This window comes from Castor canadensis, chromosome 10 (assembly GCF_047511655.1).
Source record: "Castor canadensis chromosome 10, mCasCan1.hap1v2, whole genome shotgun sequence".
In the NCBI taxonomy this organism is placed as follows: domain Eukaryota; kingdom Metazoa; phylum Chordata; class Mammalia; order Rodentia; family Castoridae; genus Castor; species Castor canadensis.
In genome coordinates, this window is record NC_133395.1 from 88,843,561 (window position 1) to 88,862,440 (window position 18,880).

General features: G+C 67.8%; 8 non-coding genes across 8 annotated transcripts; all 8 read left to right on the top strand.

Moving 5' to 3' along the window:
- Positions 1 to 1,005: 1,005 nt before the first annotated feature.
- Positions 1,006 to 1,124, top strand: LOC141412094 (5S ribosomal RNA). The gene has a single exon (XR_012436933.1). It is a non-coding gene; the product is annotated as a 5S ribosomal RNA (ribosomal RNA).
- A 2,146-nt stretch (positions 1,125 to 3,270) lies between these two features.
- On the top strand, positions 3,271 to 3,389 carry LOC141412095 (5S ribosomal RNA). Its single transcript, XR_012436934.1, has one exon. It is a non-coding gene; the product is annotated as a 5S ribosomal RNA (ribosomal RNA).
- A 2,148-nt stretch (positions 3,390 to 5,537) lies between these two features.
- LOC141412096 (5S ribosomal RNA) lies at positions 5,538 to 5,656 on the top strand. The gene has a single exon (XR_012436935.1). It is a non-coding gene; the product is annotated as a 5S ribosomal RNA (ribosomal RNA).
- Positions 5,657 to 7,805: 2,149 nt separating this feature from the next.
- Positions 7,806 to 7,924, top strand: LOC141412097 (5S ribosomal RNA). Its single transcript, XR_012436936.1, has one exon. It is a non-coding gene; the product is annotated as a 5S ribosomal RNA (ribosomal RNA).
- A 2,151-nt stretch (positions 7,925 to 10,075) lies between these two features.
- On the top strand, positions 10,076 to 10,194 carry LOC141412098 (5S ribosomal RNA). The gene has a single exon (XR_012436937.1). It is a non-coding gene; the product is annotated as a 5S ribosomal RNA (ribosomal RNA).
- Positions 10,195 to 12,340: 2,146 nt separating this feature from the next.
- LOC141412099 (5S ribosomal RNA) lies at positions 12,341 to 12,459 on the top strand. The gene has a single exon (XR_012436938.1). It is a non-coding gene; the product is annotated as a 5S ribosomal RNA (ribosomal RNA).
- Positions 12,460 to 14,609: 2,150 nt separating this feature from the next.
- On the top strand, positions 14,610 to 14,728 carry LOC141412100 (5S ribosomal RNA). The gene has a single exon (XR_012436939.1). It is a non-coding gene; the product is annotated as a 5S ribosomal RNA (ribosomal RNA).
- A 2,150-nt stretch (positions 14,729 to 16,878) lies between these two features.
- LOC141412101 (5S ribosomal RNA) lies at positions 16,879 to 16,997 on the top strand. The gene has a single exon (XR_012436940.1). It is a non-coding gene; the product is annotated as a 5S ribosomal RNA (ribosomal RNA).
- Positions 16,998 to 18,880: the final 1,883 nt, after the last annotated feature.

Genomic DNA, 18,880 nt, shown 5'->3' on the forward strand with positions numbered 1-18,880 from the left:
TTTTTGTCTGGGCTCGGAGGCCAGAGGATCTCTGCCATTTGCTAGCAGGGCCAGGGATGGCAGGAGGGTGGGTACGGGGCTCAGCCAGGGCCAGTTCTGCTGGCACGATCCTGTAGCACGTGGCCGCGTAGCACGGGGCCGGGTCTGAAGGAGGCCAAGCAGGGGCACAAGACCCAGCAGCGGCACAGGGAAGAGGCCCAGGGCACCCAGGAGCAGACGAGACCCGGGAGTCGTGCGTGCTTGGCGTGGCCGCGGGCCCCGTGACGCCCGAGGACTCGAGTGCTCAGCCCCGTGTAGTGGCCGCGAAGGCCTGCCTGGGAGAAACGCCCCGGGAGGCCGGCAGGAACCCGGGATCGGAAGGGATGTGGAGGGGCCCCGGGTCGGAGGAGATGGCTTTGGCTGTGTTTGGTTTTGTTTCTTCTTCCCAAGATCCCGGGTGTGAAAGGGGCCAGAGGTGAAGTCCTGGGCTGGAAAGCCTCACGATTCAGCCCCGCAGCCCCAGGCCCTGAGTGTGGAGGAGGGCGGAGCGGGTCGGCGAAGGGCGCGGCTGCCGTTTTCCTGATGGGCTGGAGGGGCAGTGGCGCTTTCCGGACGAAGAGGACCGGAAGGGTCCCCGAGACCTCCGCTGGGAGCCACGCACCCATCCAAGGATACGGCTCCAGGAGGCGACGGAGGAGGGCGGCTGCTTGCCCTGGCCCGAGCTGTGCGTCCCCCGCCTTGGCCACAGCAGTGGACATTCCCAGAAGAACAAGCGCCCGAGAGCACTGAGAAATTTTCCCCCGAGAAAACTTGACCCTCGTCCTGGCAGCAGGACACCTCGGGAAGAAAGCCACCCAGCGGCCACCTGGGCGAGACCGGCTGCCCGAGCAGGCGCGCGGGGCCTCTGGCCGCTGGCCCCGGGCTGCCAGCCCCCACCCGGACTCCCAGCCGTGCCAGGAGAGCAGCGTGGAGACGCACGCCGGGGCCCTCGGCAGGCTCTTGGGGCTCCCGGAGGCGGCGGCTAGCGTCTACGGCCATACCACCCTGAACGCGCCCGATCTCGTCTGATCTCGGAAGCTAAGCAGGGTCGGGCCTGGTTAGTACTTGGATGGGAGACCGCCTGGGAATACCGGGTGCTGTAGGCTTTTGCTCCTCCCTCCCTCGCTGCTCCTTTTGTCTTCGGGGACTTCGCCACCACCCCCCCCACCACCACCACCACCCCCAGCACCACCACCACCACCACCACCACAACGACCCACCGTGACCACGACCCCGACCCCGTCCGGGCCACCCGCCAGACCCACGCACACCGAATCCTCACAGCTACGTCCCCGAATCCTCTCCCCTCCCCACACTCTCCTGGGGCGCGCGCCCGCGACACGGGTCACCAGCGAGGTTGGTCCCAGGCCACGTTGGGGACCGCTCCCCAACTGCCCTCCAGGCGGGCGGGGAGGGACGTGCGGAAGCCATGAGAAAGTGGGTCCTGCACCCCAGCGGGCCCCACAGTGGGATGCGCCACACCTGGGCTCGCCACAAGGTGGTGCACTGGGTCCAGGGCAAGACGCCAGGGGACAGAGAAGCAGGGAGCCTCAGTCGGGTGCTGCTCCACGTCGCGCTCCGTCGCTCAACCCAAGACAGGGCAGCCAGCGCGCGACCTCTACGTGGGATCCCGCCTCCCACGGCAGAGCCTGCGGTCACAGGGACAGAGGGCGCAGGCCGCCAGAGCTCCGGATGCCAGCGGCAGCTCCCCGTCCCGCTCAAAGGGAGGGAGGGCCGCCGCTGGCGCCCAGTCGCCTGTGCCACCCTCCGGGTCTCAAAGCACTCCTCAGTCAGCTCAAGGACCGGGGCCACCTGGCCTTCGGGGTCACATGGGCTTGGGCACGACGGAAGGGACCGCTTGCCCCCGTGGAACAGACATTCTCCCCGTGGACAACCTCAGGTGCCGGGACCCTCTGCTCCGCCTTGGAAAACCCACCTTCTGCAATGTATGCCCAACGCAATCAGGCCGAGCAGATTGACCCCCTCGGCCCGGCCCCAGTGTGTGATGGGGCTCTGTGCGTGAGGGCTTGCTCTTCCCCACCTACACCAGGCACGGCATCTACACACACACACACACACACACACACACCACGCAGAGACACCCAGACCACGCACGCACGCACGGGGACGCACCCTCCTCTCCCCCACCCCACACACGAGCAGCCGAAGGACAAGAGGGTATGGCTGGGGCCTGAGCGGGAACAAGCGAAGCCTTGGTTTGCGGCCCCTCGGCCAACTGCATCAGGATTTTTGTCTGGGCTCGGAGGCCAGAGGATCTCTGCCATTTGCTAGCAGGGCCAGGGATGGCAGGAGGGTGGGTACGGGGCTCAGCCAGGGCCAGTTCTGCTGGCACGATCCTGTAGCACGTGGCCGCGTAGCACGGGGCCGGGTCTGAAGGAGGCCAAGCAGGGGCACAAGACCCAGCAGCGGCACAGGGAAGAGGCCCAGGGCACCCAGGAGCAGACGAGACCCGGGAGTCGTGCGTGCTTGGCGTGGCCGCGGGCCCCGTGACGCCCGAGGACTCGAGTGCTCAGCCCCGTGTAGTGGCCGCGAAGGCCTGCCTGGGAGAAACGCCCCGGGAGGCCGGCAGGAACCCGGGATCGGAAGGGATGTGGAGGGGCCCCGGGTCGGAGGAGATGGCTTTGGCTGTGTTTGGTTTTGTTTCTTCTTCCCAAGATCCCGGGTGTGAAAGGGGCCAGAGGTGAAGTCCTGGGCTGGAAAGCCTCACGATTCAGCCCCGCAGCCCCAGGCCCTGAGTGTGGAGGAGGGCGGAGCGGGTCGGCGAAGGGCGCGGCTGCCGTTTTCCTGATGGGCTGGAGGGGCAGTGGCGCTTTCCGGACGAAGAGGACCGGAAGGGTCCCCGAGACCTCCGCTGGGAGCCACGCACCCACCCAAGGATACGGCTCCAGGAGGCGACGGAGGAGGGCGGCTGCTTGCCCTGGCCCGAGCTGTGCGTCCCCCGCCTTGGCCACAGCAGTGGACATTCCCAGAAGAACAAGCGCCCGAGAGCACTGAGAAATTTTCCCCCGAGAAAACTTGACCCTCGTCCTGGCAGCAGGACACCTCGGGAAGAAAGCCACCCAGCGGCCACCTGGGCGAGACCGGCTGCCCGAGCAGGCGCGCGGGGCCTCTGGCCGCTGGCCCCGGGCTGCCAGCCCCCACCCGGACTCCCAGCCGTGCCAGGAGAGCAGCGTGGAGACGCACGCCGGGGCCCTCGGCAGGCTCTTGGGGCTCCCGGAGGCGGCGGCTAGCGTCTACGGCCATACCACCCTGAACGCGCCCGATCTCGTCTGATCTCGGAAGCTAAGCAGGGTCGGGCCTGGTTAGTACTTGGATGGGAGACCGCCTGGGAATACCGGGTGCTGTAGGCTTTTGCTCCTCCCTCCCTCGCTGCTCCTTTTGTCTTCGGGGACTTCGCCACCACCCCCCCCACCACCACCACCACCCCCAGCACCACCACCACCACCACCACCACAACGACCCACCGTGACCACGACCCCGACCCCGTCCGGGCCACCCGCCAGACCCACGCACACCGAATCCTCACAGCTACGTCCCCGAATCCTCTCCCCTCCCCACACTCTCCTGGGGCGCGCGCCCGCGACACGGGTCACCAGCGAGGTTGGTCCCAGGCCACGTTGGGGACCGCTCCCCAACTGCCCTCCAGGCGGGCGGGGAGGGACGTGCGGAAGCCATGAGAAAGTGGGTCCTGCACCCCAGCGGGCCCCACAGCGGGACGCGCCACACCTGGGCTCGCCACAAGGTGGTGCACTGGGTCCAGGGCAAGACGCCAGGGGACAGAGAAGCAGGGAGCCTCAGTCGGGTGCTGCTCCACGTCGCGCTCCGTCGCTCAACCCAAGACAGGGCAGCCAGCGCGCGACCTCTACGTGGGATCCCGCCTCCCACGGCAGAGCCTGCGGTCACAGGGACAGAGGCAGGCCGCCAGAGCTCCGGATGCCAGCGGCAGCTCCCCGTCCCGCTCAAAGGGAGGGAGGGCCGCCGCTGGCGCCCAGTCGCCTGTGCCACCCTCCGGGTCTCAAAGCACTCCTCAGTCAGCTCAAGGACCGGGGCCACCTGGCCTTCGGGGTCACATGGGCTTGGGCACGACGGAAGGGACCGCTTGCCCCCGTGGAACAGACATTCTCCCCGTGGACAACCTCAGGTGCCGGGACCCTCTGCTCCGCCTTGGAAAACCCACCTTCTGCAATGTATGCCCAACGCAATCAGGCCGAGCAGATTGACCCCCTCGGCCCGGCCCCAGTGTGTGATGGGGCTCTGTGCGTGAGGGCTTGCTCTTCCCCACCTACACCAGGCACGGCATCTAACACACACACACACACACACACACACACACACCACGCAGAGACACCCAGACCACGCACGCACGCACGGGGACGCACCCTCCTCTCCCCCACCCCACACACGAGCAGCCGAAGGACAAGAGGGTATGGCTGGGGCCTGAGCGGGAACAAGCGAAGCCTTGGTTTGCGGCCCCTCGGCCAACTGCATCAGGATTTTTGTCTGGGCTCGGAGGCCAGAGGATCTCTGCCATTTGCTAGCAGGGCCAGGGATGGCAGGAGGGTGGGTACGGGGCTCAGCCAGGGCCAGTTCTGCTGGCACGATCCTGTAGCACGTGGCCGCGTAGCACGGGGCCGGGTCTGAAGGAGGCCAAGCAGGGGCACAAGACCCAGCAGCGGCACAGGGAAGAGGCCCAGGGCACCCAGGAGCAGACGAGACCCGGGAGTCGTGCGTGCTTGGCGTGGCCGCGGGCCCCGTGACGCCCGAGGACTCGAGTGCTCAGCCCCGTGTAGTGGCCGCGAAGGCCTGCCTGGGAGAAACGCCCCGGGAGGCCGGCAGGAACCCGGGATCGGAAGGGATGTGGAGGGGCCCCGGGTCGGAGGAGATGGCTTTGGCTGTGTTTGGTTTTGTTTCTTCTTCCCAAGATCCCGGGTGTGAAAGGGGCCAGAGGTGAAGTCCTGGGCTGGAAAGCCTCACGATTCAGCCCCGCAGCCCCAGGCCCTGAGTGTGGAGGAGGGCGGAGCGGGTCGGCGAAGGGCGCGGCTGCCGTTTTCCTGATGGGCTGGAGGGGCAGTGGCGCTTTCCGGACGAAGAGGACCGGAAGGGTCCCCGAGACCTCCGCTGGGAGCCACGCACCCACCCAAGGATACGGCTCCAGGAGGCGACGGAGGAGGGCGGCTGCTTGCCCTGGCCCGAGCTGTGCGTCCCCCGCCTTGGCCACAGCAGTGGACATTCCCAGAAGAACAAGCGCCCGAGAGCACTGAGAAATTTTCCCCCGAGAAAACTTGACCCTCGTCCTGGCAGCAGGACACCTCGGGAAGAAAGCCACCCAGCGGCCACCTGGGCGAGACCGGCTGCCCGAGCAGGCGCGCGGGGCCTCTGGCCGCTGGCCCCGGGCTGCCAGCCCCCACCCGGACTCCCAGCCGTGCCAGGAGAGCAGCGTGGAGACGCACGCCGGGGCCCTCGGCAGGCTCTTGGGGCTCCCGGAGGCGGCGGCTAGCGTCTACGGCCATACCACCCTGAACGCGCCCGATCTCGTCTGATCTCGGAAGCTAAGCAGGGTCGGGCCTGGTTAGTACTTGGATGGGAGACCGCCTGGGAATACCGGGTGCTGTAGGCTTTTGCTCCTCCCTCCCTCGCTGCTCCTTTTGTCTTCGGGGACTTCGCCACCACCCCCCCCACCACCACCACCACCCCCAGCACCACCACCACCACCACCACCACAACGACCCACCGTGACCACGACCCCGACCCCGTCCGGGCCACCCGCCAGACCCACGCACACCGAATCCTCACAGCTACGTCCCCGAATCCTCTCCCCTCCCCACACTCTCCTGGGGCGCGCGCCCGCGACACGGGTCACCAGCGAGGTTGGTCCCAGGCCACGTTGGGGACCGCTCCCCAACTGCCCTCCAGGCGGGCGGGGAGGGACGTGCGGAAGCCATGAGAAAGTGGGTCCTGCACCCCAGCGGGCCCCACAGCGGGACGCGCCACACCTGGGCTCGCCACAAGGTGGTGCACTGGGTCCAGGGCAAGACGCCAGGGGACAGAGAAGCAGGGAGCCTCAGTCGGGTGCTGCTCCACGTCGCGCTCCGTCGCTCAACCCAAGACAGGGCAGCCAGCGCGCGACCTCTACGTGGGATCCCGCCTCCCACGGCAGAGCCTGCGGTCACAGGGACAGAGGGCGCAGGCCGCCAGAGCTCCGGATGCCAGCGGCAGCTCCCCGTCCCGCTCAAAGGGAGGGAGGGCCGCCGCTGGCGCCCAGTCGCCTGTGCCACCCTCCGGGTCTCAAAGCACTCCTCAGTCAGCTCAAGGACCGGGGCCACCTGGCCTTCGGGGTCACATGGGCTTGGGCACGACGGAAGGGACCGCTTGCCCCCGTGGAACAGACATTCTCCCCGTGGACAACCTCAGGTGCCGGGACCCTCTGCTCCGCCTTGGAAAACCCACCTTCTGCAATGTATGCCCAACGCAATCAGGCCGAGCAGATTGACCCCCTCGGCCCGGCCCCAGTGTGTGATGGGGCTCTGTGCGTGAGGGCTTGCTCTTCCCCACCTACACCAGGCACGGCATCTAACACACACACACACACACACACACACACACCACGCAGAGACACCCAGACCACGCACGCACGCACGGGGACGCACCCTCCTCTCCCCCACCCCACACACGAGCAGCCGAAGGACAAGAGGGTATGGCTGGGGCCTGAGCGGGAACAAGCGAAGCCTTGGTTTGCGGCCCCTCGGCCAACTGCATCAGGATTTTTGTCTGGGCTCGGAGGCCAGAGGATCTCTGCCATTTGCTAGCAGGGCCAGGGATGGCAGGAGGGTGGGTACGGGGCTCAGCCAGGGCCAGTTCTGCTGGCACGATCCTGTAGCACGTGGCCGCGTAGCACGGGGCCGGGTCTGAAGGAGGCCAAGCAGGGGCACAAGACCCAGCAGCGGCACAGGGAAGAGGCCCAGGGCACCCAGGAGCAGACGAGACCCGGGAGTCGTGCGTGCTTGGCGTGGCCGCGGGCCCCGTGACGCCCGAGGACTCGAGTGCTCAGCCCCGTGTAGTGGCCGCGAAGGCCTGCCTGGGAGAAACGCCCCGGGAGGCCGGCAGGAACCCGGGATCGGAAGGGATGTGGAGGGGCCCCGGGTCGGAGGAGATGGCTTTGGCTGTGTTTGGTTTTGTTTCTTCTTCCCAAGATCCCGGGTGTGAAAGGGGCCAGAGGTGAAGTCCTGGGCTGGAAAGCCTCACGATTCAGCCCCGCAGCCCCAGGCCCTGAGTGTGGAGGAGGGCGGAGCGGGTCGGCGAAGGGCGCGGCTGCCGTTTTCCTGATGGGCTGGAGGGGCAGTGGCGCTTTCCGGACGAAGAGGACCGGAAGGGTCCCCGAGACCTCCGCTGGGAGCCACGCACCCACCCAAGGATACGGCTCCAGGAGGCGACGGAGGAGGGCGGCTGCTTGCCCTGGCCCGAGCTGTGCGTCCCCCGCCTTGGCCACAGCAGTGGACATTCCCAGAAGAACAAGCGCCCGAGAGCACTGAGAAATTTTCCCCCGAGAAAACTTGACCCTCGTCCTGGCAGCAGGACACCTCGGGAAGAAAGCCACCCAGCGGCCACCTGGGCGAGACCGGCTGCCCGAGCAGGCGCGCGGGGCCTCTGGCCGCTGGCCCCGGGCTGCCAGCCCCCACCCGGACTCCCAGCCGTGCCAGGAGAGCAGCGTGGAGACGCACGCCGGGGCCCTCGGCAGGCTCTTGGGGCTCCCGGAGGCGGCGGCTAGCGTCTACGGCCATACCACCCTGAACGCGCCCGATCTCGTCTGATCTCGGAAGCTAAGCAGGGTCGGGCCTGGTTAGTACTTGGATGGGAGACCGCCTGGGAATACCGGGTGCTGTAGGCTTTTGCTCCTCCCTCCCTCGCTGCTCCTTTTGTCTTCGGGGACTTCGCCACCACCCCCCCCACCACCACCACCACCCCCAGCACCACCACCACCACCACCACCACAACGACCCACCGTGACCACGACCCCGACCCCGTCCGGGCCACCCGCCAGACCCACGCACACCGAATCCTCACAGCTACGTCCCCGAATCCTCTCCCCTCCCCACACTCTCCTGGGGCGCGCGCCCGCGACACGGGTCACCAGCGAGGTTGGTCCCAGGCCACGTTGGGGACCGCTCCCCAACTGCCCTCCAGGCGGGCGGGGAGGGACGTGCGGAAGCCATGAGAAAGTGGGTCCTGCACCCCAGCGGGCCCCACAGCGGGACGCGCCACACCTGGGCTCGCCACAAGGTGGTGCACTGGGTCCAGGGCAAGACGCCAGGGGACAGAGAAGCAGGGAGCCTCAGTCGGGTGCTGCTCCACGTCGCGCTCCGTCGCTCAACCCAAGACAGGGCAGCCAGCGCGCGACCTCTACGTGGGATCCCGCCTCCCACGGCAGAGCCTGCGGTCACAGGGACAGAGGGCGCAGGCCGCCAGAGCTCCGGATGCCAGCGGCAGCTCCCCGTCCCGCTCAAAGGGAGGGAGGGCCGCCGCTGGCGCCCAGTCGCCTGTGCCACCCTCCGGGTCTCAAAGCACTCCTCAGTCAGCTCAAGGACCGGGGCCACCTGGCCTTCGGGGTCACATGGGCTTGGGCACGACGGAAGGGACCGCTTGCCCCCGTGGAACAGACATTCTCCCCGTGGACAACCTCAGGTGCCGGGACCCTCTGCTCCGCCTTGGAAAACCCACCTTCTGCAATGTATGCCCAACGCAATCAGGCCGAGCAGATTGACCCCCTCGGCCCGGCCCCAGTGTGTGATGGGGCTCTGTGCGTGAGGGCTTGCTCTTCCCCACCTACACCAGGCACGGCATCTAACACACACACACACACACACACACACACACACCACGCAGAGACACCCAGACCACGCACGCACGCACGGGGACGCACCCTCCTCTCCCCCACCCCACACACGAGCAGCCGAAGGACAAGAGGGTATGGCTGGGGCCTGAGCGGGAACAAGCGAAGCCTTGGTTTGCGGCCCCTCGGCCAACTGCATCAGGATTTTTGTCTGGGCTCGGAGGCCAGAGGATCTCTGCCATTTGCTAGCAGGGCCAGGGATGGCAGGAGGGTGGGTACGGGGCTCAGCCAGGGCCAGTTCTGCTGGCACGATCCTGTAGCACGTGGCCGCGTAGCACGGGGCCGGGTCTGAAGGAGGCCAAGCAGGGGCACAAGACCCAGCAGCGGCACAGGGAAGAGGCCCAGGGCACCCAGGAGCAGACGAGACCCGGGAGTCGTGCGTGCTTGGCGTGGCCGCGGGCCCCGTGACGCCCGAGGACTCGAGTGCTCAGCCCCGTGTAGTGGCCGCGAAGGCCTGCCTGGGAGAAACGCCCCGGGAGGCCGGCAGGAACCCGGGATCGGAAGGGATGTGGAGGGGCCCCGGGTCGGAGGAGATGGCTTTGGCTGTGTTTGGTTTTGTTTCTTCTTCCCAAGATCCCGGGTGTGAAAGGGGCCAGAGGTGAAGTCCTGGGCTGGAAAGCCTCACGATTCAGCCCCGCAGCCCCAGGCCCTGAGTGTGGAGGAGGGCGGAGCGGGTCGGCGAAGGGCGCGGCTGCCGTTTTCCTGATGGGCTGGAGGGGCAGTGGCGCTTTCCGGACGAAGAGGACCGGAAGGGTCCCCGAGACCTCCGCTGGGAGCCACGCACCCACCCAAGGATACGGCTCCAGGAGGCGACGGAGGAGGGCGGCTGCTTGCCCTGGCCCGAGCTGTGCGTCCCCCGCCTTGGCCACAGCAGTGGACATTCCCAGAAGAACAAGCGCCCGAGAGCACTGAGAAATTTTCCCCCGAGAAAACTTGACCCTCGTCCTGGCAGCAGGACACCTCGGGAAGAAAGCCACCCAGCGGCCACCTGGGCGAGACCGGCTGCCCGAGCAGGCGCGCGGGGCCTCTGGCCGCTGGCCCCGGGCTGCCAGCCCCCACCCGGACTCCCAGCCGTGCCAGGAGAGCAGCGTGGAGACGCACGCCGGGGCCCTCGGCAGGCTCTTGGGGCTCCCGGAGGCGGCGGCTAGCGTCTACGGCCATACCACCCTGAACGCGCCCGATCTCGTCTGATCTCGGAAGCTAAGCAGGGTCGGGCCTGGTTAGTACTTGGATGGGAGACCGCCTGGGAATACCGGGTGCTGTAGGCTTTTGCTCCTCCCTCCCTCGCTGCTCCTTTTGTCTTCGGGGACTTCGCCACCACCCCCCCCACCACCACCACCACCCCCAGCACCACCACCACCACCACCACCACAACGACCCACCGTGACCACGACCCCGACCCCGTCCGGGCCACCCGCCAGACCCACGCACACCGAATCCTCACAGCTACGTCCCCGAATCCTCTCCCCTCCCCACACTCTCCTGGGGCGCGCGCCCGCGACACGGGTCACCAGCGAGGTTGGTCCCAGGCCACGTTGGGGACCGCTCCCCAACTGCCCTCCAGGCGGGCGGGGAGGGACGTGCGGAAGCCATGAGAAAGTGGGTCCTGCACCCCAGCGGGCCCCACAGCGGGACGCGCCACACCTGGGCTCGCCACAAGGTGGTGCACTGGGTCCAGGGCAAGACGCCAGGGGACAGAGAAGCAGGGAGCCTCAGTCGGGTGCTGCTCCACGTCGCGCTCCGTCGCTCAACCCAAGACAGGGCAGCCAGCGCGCGACCTCTACGTGGGATCCCGCCTCCCACGGCAGAGCCTGCGGTCACAGGGACAGAGGGCGCAGGCCGCCAGAGCTCCGGATGCCAGCGGCAGCTCCCCGTCCGCTCAAAGGGAGGGAGGGCCGCCGCTGGCGCCCAGTCGCCTGTGCCACCCTCCGGGTCTCAAAGCACTCCTCAGTCAGCTCAAGGACCGGGGCCACCTGGCCTTCGGGGTCACATGGGCTTGGGCACGACGGAAGGGACCGCTTGCCCCCGTGGAACAGACATTCTCCCCGTGGACAACCTCAGGTGCCGGGACCCTCTGCTCCGCCTTGGAAAACCCACCTTCTGCAATGTATGCCCAACGCAATCAGGCCGAGCAGATTGACCCCCTCGGCCCGGCCCCAGTGTGTGATGGGGCTCTGTGCGTGAGGGCTTGCTCTTCCCCACCTACACCAGGCACGGCATCTAACACACACACACACACACACACACACACCACGCAGAGACACCCAGACCACGCACGCACGCACGGGGACGCACCCTCCTCTCCCCCACCCCACACACGAGCAGCCGAAGGACAAGAGGGTATGGCTGGGGCCTGAGCGGGAACAAGCGAAGCCTTGGTTTGCGGCCCCTCGGCCAACTGCATCAGGATTTTTGTCTGGGCTCGGAGGCCAGAGGATCTCTGCCATTTGCTAGCAGGGCCAGGGATGGCAGGAGGGTGGGTACGGGGCTCAGCCAGGGCCAGTTCTGCTGGCACGATCCTGTAGCACGTGGCCGCGTAGCACGGGGCCGGGTCTGAAGGAGGCCAAGCAGGGGCACAAGACCCAGCAGCGGCACAGGGAAGAGGCCCAGGGCACCCAGGAGCAGATGAGACCCGGGAGTCGTGCGTGCTTGGCGTGGCCGCGGGCCCCGTGACGCCCGAGGACTCGAGTGCTCAGCCCCGTGTAGTGGCCGCGAAGGCCTGCCTGGGAGAAACGCCCCGGGAGGCCGGCAGGAACCCGGGATCGGAAGGGATGTGGAGGGGCCCCGGGTCGGAGGAGATGGCTTTGGCTGTGTTTGGTTTTGTTTCTTCTTCCCAAGATCCCGGGTGTGAAAGGGGCCAGAGGTGAAGTCCTGGGCTGGAAAGCCTCACGATTCAGCCCCGCAGCCCCAGGCCCTGAGTGTGGAGGAGGGCGGAGCGGGTCGGCGAAGGGCGCGGCTGCCGTTTTCCTGATGGGCTGGAGGGGCAGTGGCGCTTTCCGGACGAAGAGGACCGGAAGGGTCCCCGAGACCTCCGCTGGGAGCCACGCACCCACCCAAGGATACGGCTCCAGGAGGCGACGGAGGAGGGCGGCTGCTTGCCCTGGCCCGAGCTGTGCGTCCCCCGCCTTGGCCACAGCAGTGGACATTCCCAGAAGAACAAGCGCCCGAGAGCACTGAGAAATTTTCCCCCGAGAAAACTTGACCCTCGTCCTGGCAGCAGGACACCTCGGGAAGAAAGCCACCCAGCGGCCACCTGGGCGAGACCGGCTGCCCGAGCAGGCGCGCGGGGCCTCTGGCCGCTGGCCCCGGGCTGCCAGCCCCCACCCGGACTCCCAGCCGTGCCAGGAGAGCAGCGTGGAGACGCACGCCGGGGCCCTCGGCAGGCTCTTGGGGCTCCCGGAGGCGGCGGCTAGCGTCTACGGCCATACCACCCTGAACGCGCCCGATCTCGTCTGATCTCGGAAGCTAAGCAGGGTCGGGCCTGGTTAGTACTTGGATGGGAGACCGCCTGGGAATACCGGGTGCTGTAGGCTTTTGCTCCTCCCTCCCTCGCTGCTCCTTTTGTCTTCGGGGACTTCGCCACCACCCCCCCCCCCACCACCACCACCACCCCCAGCACCACCACCACCACCACCACCACAACGACCCACCGTGACCACGACCCCGACCCCGTCCGGGCCACCCGCCAGACCCACGCACACCGAATCCTCACAGCTACGTCCCCGAATCCTCTCCCCTCCCCACACTCTCCTGGGGCGCGCGCCCGCGACACGGGTCACCAGCGAGGTTGGTCCCAGGCCACGTTGGGGACCGCTCCCCAACTGCCCTCCAGGCGGGCGGGGAGGGACGTGCGGAAGCCATGAGAAAGTGGGTCCTGCACCCCAGCGGGCCCCACAGCGGGACGCGCCACACCTGGGCTCGCCACAAGGTGGTGCACTGGGTCCAGGGCAAGACGCCAGGGGACAGAGAAGCAGGGAGCCTCAGTCGGGTGCTGCTCCACGTCGCGCTCCGTCGCTCAACCCAAGACAGGGCAGCCAGCGCGCGACCTCTACGTGGGATCCCGCCTCCCACGGCAGAGCCTGCGGTCACAGGGACAGAGGGCGCAGGCCGCCAGAGCTCCGGATGCCAGCGGCAGCTCCCCGTCCCGCTCAAAGGGAGGGAGGGCCGCCGCTGGCGCCCAGTCGCCTGTGCCACCCTCCGGGTCTCAAAGCACTCCTCAGTCAGCTCAAGGACCGGGGCCACCTGGCCTTCGGGGTCACATGGGCTTGGGCACGACGGAAGGGACCGCTTGCCCCCGTGGAACAGACATTCTCCCCGTGGACAACCTCAGGTGCCGGGACCCTCTGCTCCGCCTTGGAAAACCCACCTTCTGCAATGTATGCCCAACGCAATCAGGCCGAGCAGATTGACCCCCTCGGCCCGGCCCCAGTGTGTGATGGGGCTCTGTGCGTGAGGGCTTGCTCTTCCCCACCTACACCAGGCACGGCATCTAACACACACACACACACACACACACACACCACGCAGAGACACCCAGACCACGCACGCACGCACGGGGACGCACCCTCCTCTCCCCCACCCCACACACGAGCAGCCGAAGGACAAGAGGGTATGGCTGGGGCCTGAGCGGGAACAAGCGAAGCCTTGGTTTGCGGCCCCTCGGCCAACTGCATCAGGATTTTTGTCTGGGCTCGGAGGCCAGAGGATCTCTGCCATTTGCTAGCAGGGCCAGGGATGGCAGGAGGGTGGGTACGGGGCTCAGCCAGGGCCAGTTCTGCTGGCACGATCCTGTAGCACGTGGCCGCGTAGCACGGGGCCGGGTCTGAAGGAGGCCAAGCAGGGGCACAAGACCCAGCAGCGGCACAGGGAAGAGGCCCAGGGCACCCAGGAGCAGACGAGACCCGGGAGTCGTGCGTGCTTGGCGTGGCCGCGGGCCCCGTGACGCCCGAGGACTCGAGTGCTCAGCCCCGTGTAGTGGCCGCGAAGGCCTGCCTGGGAGAAACGCCCCGGGAGGCCGGCAGGAACCCGGGATCGGAAGGGATGTGGAGGGGCCCCGGGTCGGAGGAGATGGCTTTGGCTGTGTTTGGTTTTGTTTCTTCTTCCCAAGATCCCGGGTGTGAAAGGGGCCAGAGGTGAAGTCCTGGGCTGGAAAGCCTCACGATTCAGCCCCGCAGCCCCAGGCCCTGAGTGTGGAGGAGGGCGGAGCGGGTCGGCGAAGGGCGCGGCTGCCGTTTTCCTGATGGGCTGGAGGGGCAGTGGCGCTTTCCGGACGAAGAGGACCGGAAGGGTCCCCGAGACCTCCGCTGGGAGCCACGCACCCACCCAAGGATACGGCTCCAGGAGGCGACGGAGGAGGGCGGCTGCTTGCCCTGGCCCGAGCTGTGCGTCCCCCGCCTTGGCCACAGCAGTGGACATTCCCAGAAGAACAAGCGCCCGAGAGCACTGAGAAATTTTCCCCCGAGAAAACTTGACCCTCGTCCTGGCAGCAGGACACCTCGGGAAGAAAGCCACCCAGCGGCCACCTGGGCGAGACCGGCTGCCCGAGCAGGCGCGCGGGGCCTCTGGCCGCTGGCCCCGGGCTGCCAGCCCCCACCCGGACTCCCAGCCGTGCCAGGAGAGCAGCGTGGAGACGCACGCCGGGGCCCTCGGCAGGCTCTTGGGGCTCCCGGAGGCGGCGGCTAGCGTCTACGGCCATACCACCCTGAACGCGCCCGATCTCGTCTGATCTCGGAAGCTAAGCAGGGTCGGGCCTGGTTAGTACTTGGATGGGAGACCGCCTGGGAATACCGGGTGCTGTAGGCTTTTGCTCCTCCCTCCCTCGCTGCTCCTTTTGTCTTCGGGGACTTCGCCACCACCCCCCCCACCACCACCACCACCACCCCCAGCACCACCACCACCACCACCACCACAACGACCCACCGTGACCACGACCCCGACCCCGTCCGGGCCACCCGCCAGACCCACGCACACCGAATCCTCACAGCTACGTCCCCGAATCCTCTCCCCTCCCCACACTCTCCTGGGGCGCGCGCCCGCGACACGGGTCACCAGCGAGGTTGGTCCCAGGCCACGTTGGGGACCGCTCCCCAACTGCCCTCCAGGCGGGCGGGGAGGGACGTGCGGAAGCCATGAGAAAGTGGGTCCTGCACCCCAGCGGGCCCCACAGCGGGACGCGCCACACCTGGGCTCGCCACAAGGTGGTGCACTGGGTCCAGGGCAAGACGCCAGGGGACAGAGAAGCAGGGAGCCTCAGTCGGGTGCTGCTCCACGTCGCGCTCCGTCGCTCAACCCAAGACAGGGCAGCCAGCGCGCGACCTCTACGTGGGATCCCGCCTCCCACGGCAGAGCCTGCGGTCACAGGGACAGAGGGCGCAGGCCGCCAGAGCTCCGGATGCCAGCGGCAGCTCCCCGTCCCGCTCAAAGGGAGGGAGGGCCGCCGCTGGCGCCCAGTCGCCTGTGCCACCCTCCGGGTCTCAAAGCACTCCTCAGTCAGCTCAAGGACCGGGGCCACCTGGCCTTCGGGGTCACATGGGCTTGGGCACGACGGAAGGGACCGCTTGCCCCCGTGGAACAGACATTCTCCCCGTGGACAACCTCAGGTGCCGGGACCCTCTGCTCCGCCTTGGAAAACCCACCTTCTGCAATGTATGCCCAACGCAATCAGGCCGAGCAGATTGACCCCCTCGGCCCGGCCCCAGTGTGTGATGGGGCTCTGTGCGTGAGGGCTTGCTCTTCCCCACCTACACCAGGCACGGCATCTAACACACACACACACACACACACACACACCACGCAGAGACACCCAGACCACGCACGCACGCACGGGGACGCACCCTCCTCTCCCCCACCCCACACACGAGCAGCCGAAGGACAAGAGGGTATGGCTGGGGCCTGAGCGGGAACAAGCGAAGCCTTGGTTTGCGGCCCCTCGGCCAACTGCATCAGGATTTTTGTCTGGGCTCGGAGGCCAGAGGATCTCTGCCATTTGCTAGCAGGGCCAGGGATGGCAGGAGGGTGGGTACGGGGCTCAGCCAGGGCCAGTTCTGCTGGCACGATCCTGTAGCACGTGGCCGCGTAGCACGGGGCCGGGTCTGAAGGAGGCCAAGCAGGGGCACAAGACCCAGCAGCGGCACAGGGAAGAGGCCCAGGGCACCCAGGAGCAGATGAGACCCGGGAGTCGTGCGTGCTTGGCGTGGCCGCGGGCCCCGTGACGCCCGAGGACTCGAGTGCTCAGCCCCGTGTAGTGGCCGCGAAGGCCTGCCTGGGAGAAACGCCCCGGGAGGCCGGCAGGAACCCGGGATCGGAAGGGATGTGGAGGGGCCCCGGGTCGGAGGAGATGGCTTTGGCTGTGTTTGGTTTTGTTTCTTCTTCCCAAGATCCCGGGTGTGAAAGGGGCCAGAGGTGAAGTCCTGGGCTGGAAAGCCTCACGATTCAGCCCCGCAGCCCCAGGCCCTGAGTGTGGAGGAGGGCGGAGCGGGTCGGCGAAGGGCGCGGCTGCCGTTTTCCTGATGGGCTGGAGGGGCAGTGGCGCTTTCCGGACGAAGAGGACCGGAAGGGTCCCCGAGACCTCCGCTGGGAGCCACGCACCCACCCAAGGATACGGCTCCAGGAGGCGACGGAGGAGGGCGGCTGCTTGCCCTGGCCCGAGCTGTGCGTCCCCCGCCTTGGCCACAGCAGTGGACATTCCCAGAAGAACAAGCGCCCGAGAGCACTGAGAAATTTTCCCCCGAGAAAACTTGACCCTCGTCCTGGCAGCAGGACACCTCGGGAAGAAAGCCACCCAGCGGCCACCTGGGCGAGACCGGCTGCCCGAGCAGGCGCGCGGGGCCTCTGGCCGCTGGCCCCGGGCTGCCAGCCCCCACCCGGACTCCCAGCCGTGCCAGGAGAGCAGCGTGGAGACGCACGCCGGGGCCCTCGGCAGGCTCTTGGGGCTCCCGGAGGCGGCGGCTAGCGTCTACGGCCATACCACCCTGAACGCGCCCGATCTCGTCTGATCTCGGAAGCTAAGCAGGGTCGGGCCTGGTTAGTACTTGGATGGGAGACCGCCTGGGAATACCGGGTGCTGTAGGCTTTTGCTCCTCCCTCCCTCGCTGCTCCTTTTGTCTTCGGGGACTTCGCCACCACCCCCCCCACCACCACCACCACCCCCAGCACCACCACCACCACCACCACCACAACGACCCACCGTGACCACGACCCCGACCCCGTCCGGGCCACCCGCCAGACCCACGCACACCGAATCCTCACAGCTACGTCCCCGAATCCTCTCCCCTCCCCACACTCTCCTGGGGCGCGCGCCCGCGACACGGGTCACCAGCGAGGTTGGTCCCAGGCCACGTTGGGGACCGCTCCCCAACTGCCCTCCAGGCGGGCGGGGAGGGACGTGCGGAAGCCATGAGAAAGTGGGTCCTGCACCCCAGCGGGCCCCACAGCGGGACGCGCCACACCTGGGCTCGCCACAAGGTGGTGCACTGGGTCCAGGGCAAGACGCCAGGGGACAGAGAAGCAGGGAGCCTCAGTCGGGTGCTGCTCCACGTCGCGCTCCGTCGCTCAACCCAAGACAGGGCAGCCAGCGCGCGACCTCTACGTGGGATCCCGCCTCCCACGGCAGAGCCTGCGGTCACAGGGACAGAGGGCGCAGGCCGCCAGAGCTCCGGATGCCAGCGGCAGCTCCCCGTCCCGCTCAAAGGGAGGGAGGGCCGCCGCTGGCGCCCAGTCGCCTGTGCCACCCTCCGGGTCTCAAAGCACTCCTCAGTCAGCTCAAGGACCGGGGCCACCTGGCCTTCGGGGTCACATGGGCTTGGGCACGACGGAAGGGACCGCTTGCCCCCGTGGAACAGACATTCTCCCCGTGGACAACCTCAGGTGCCGGGACCCTCTGCTCCGCCTTGGAAAACCCACCTTCTGCAATGTATGCCCAACGCAATCAGGCCGAGCAGATTGACCCCCTCGGCCCGGCCCCAGTGTGTGATGGGGCTCTGTGCGTGAGGGCTTGCTCTTCCCCACCTACACCAGGCACGGCATCTAACACACACACACACACACACACACACACCACGCAGAGACACCCAGACCACGCACGCACGCACGGGGACGCACCCTCCTCTCCCCCACCCCACACACGAGCAGCCGAAGGACAAGAGGGTATGGCTGGGGCCTGAGCGGGAACAAGCGAAGCCTTGGTTTGCGGCCCCTCGGCCAACTGCATCAGGATTTTTGTCTGGGCTCGGAGGCCAGAGGATCTCTGCCATTTGCTAGCAGGGCCAGGGATGGCAGGAGGGTGGGTACGGGGCTCAGCCAGGGCCAGTTCTGCTGGCACGATCCTGTAGCACGTGGCCGCGTAGCACGGGGCCGGGTCTGAAGGAGGCCAAGCAGGGGCACAAGACCCAGCAGCGGCACAGGGAAGAGGCCCAGGGCACCCAGGAGCAGACGAGACCCGGGAGTCGTGCGTGCTTGGCGTGGCCGCGGGCCCCGTGACGCCCGAGGACTCGAGTGCTCAGCCCCGTGTAGTGGCCGCGAAGGCCTGCCTGGGAGAAACGCCCCGGGAGGCCGGCAGGAACCCGGGATCGGAAGGGATGTGGAGGGGCCCCGGGTCGGAGGAGATGGCTTTGGCTGTGTTTGGTTTTGTTTCTTCTTCCCAAGATCCCGGGTGTGAAAGGGGCCAGAGGTGAAGTCCTGGGCTGGAAAGCCTCACGATTCAGCCCCGCAGCCCCAGGCCCTGAGTGTGGAGGAGGGCGGAGCGGGTCGGCGAAGGGCGCGGCTGCCGTTTTCCTGATGGGCTGGAGGGGCAGTGGCGCTTTCCGGACGAAGAGGACCGGAAGGGTCCCCGAGACCTCCGCTGGGAGCCACGCACCCACCCAAGGATACGGCTCCAGGAGGCGACGGAGGAGGGCGGCTGCTTGCCCTGGCCCGAGCTGTGCGTCCCCCGCCTTGGCCACAGCAGTGGACATTCCC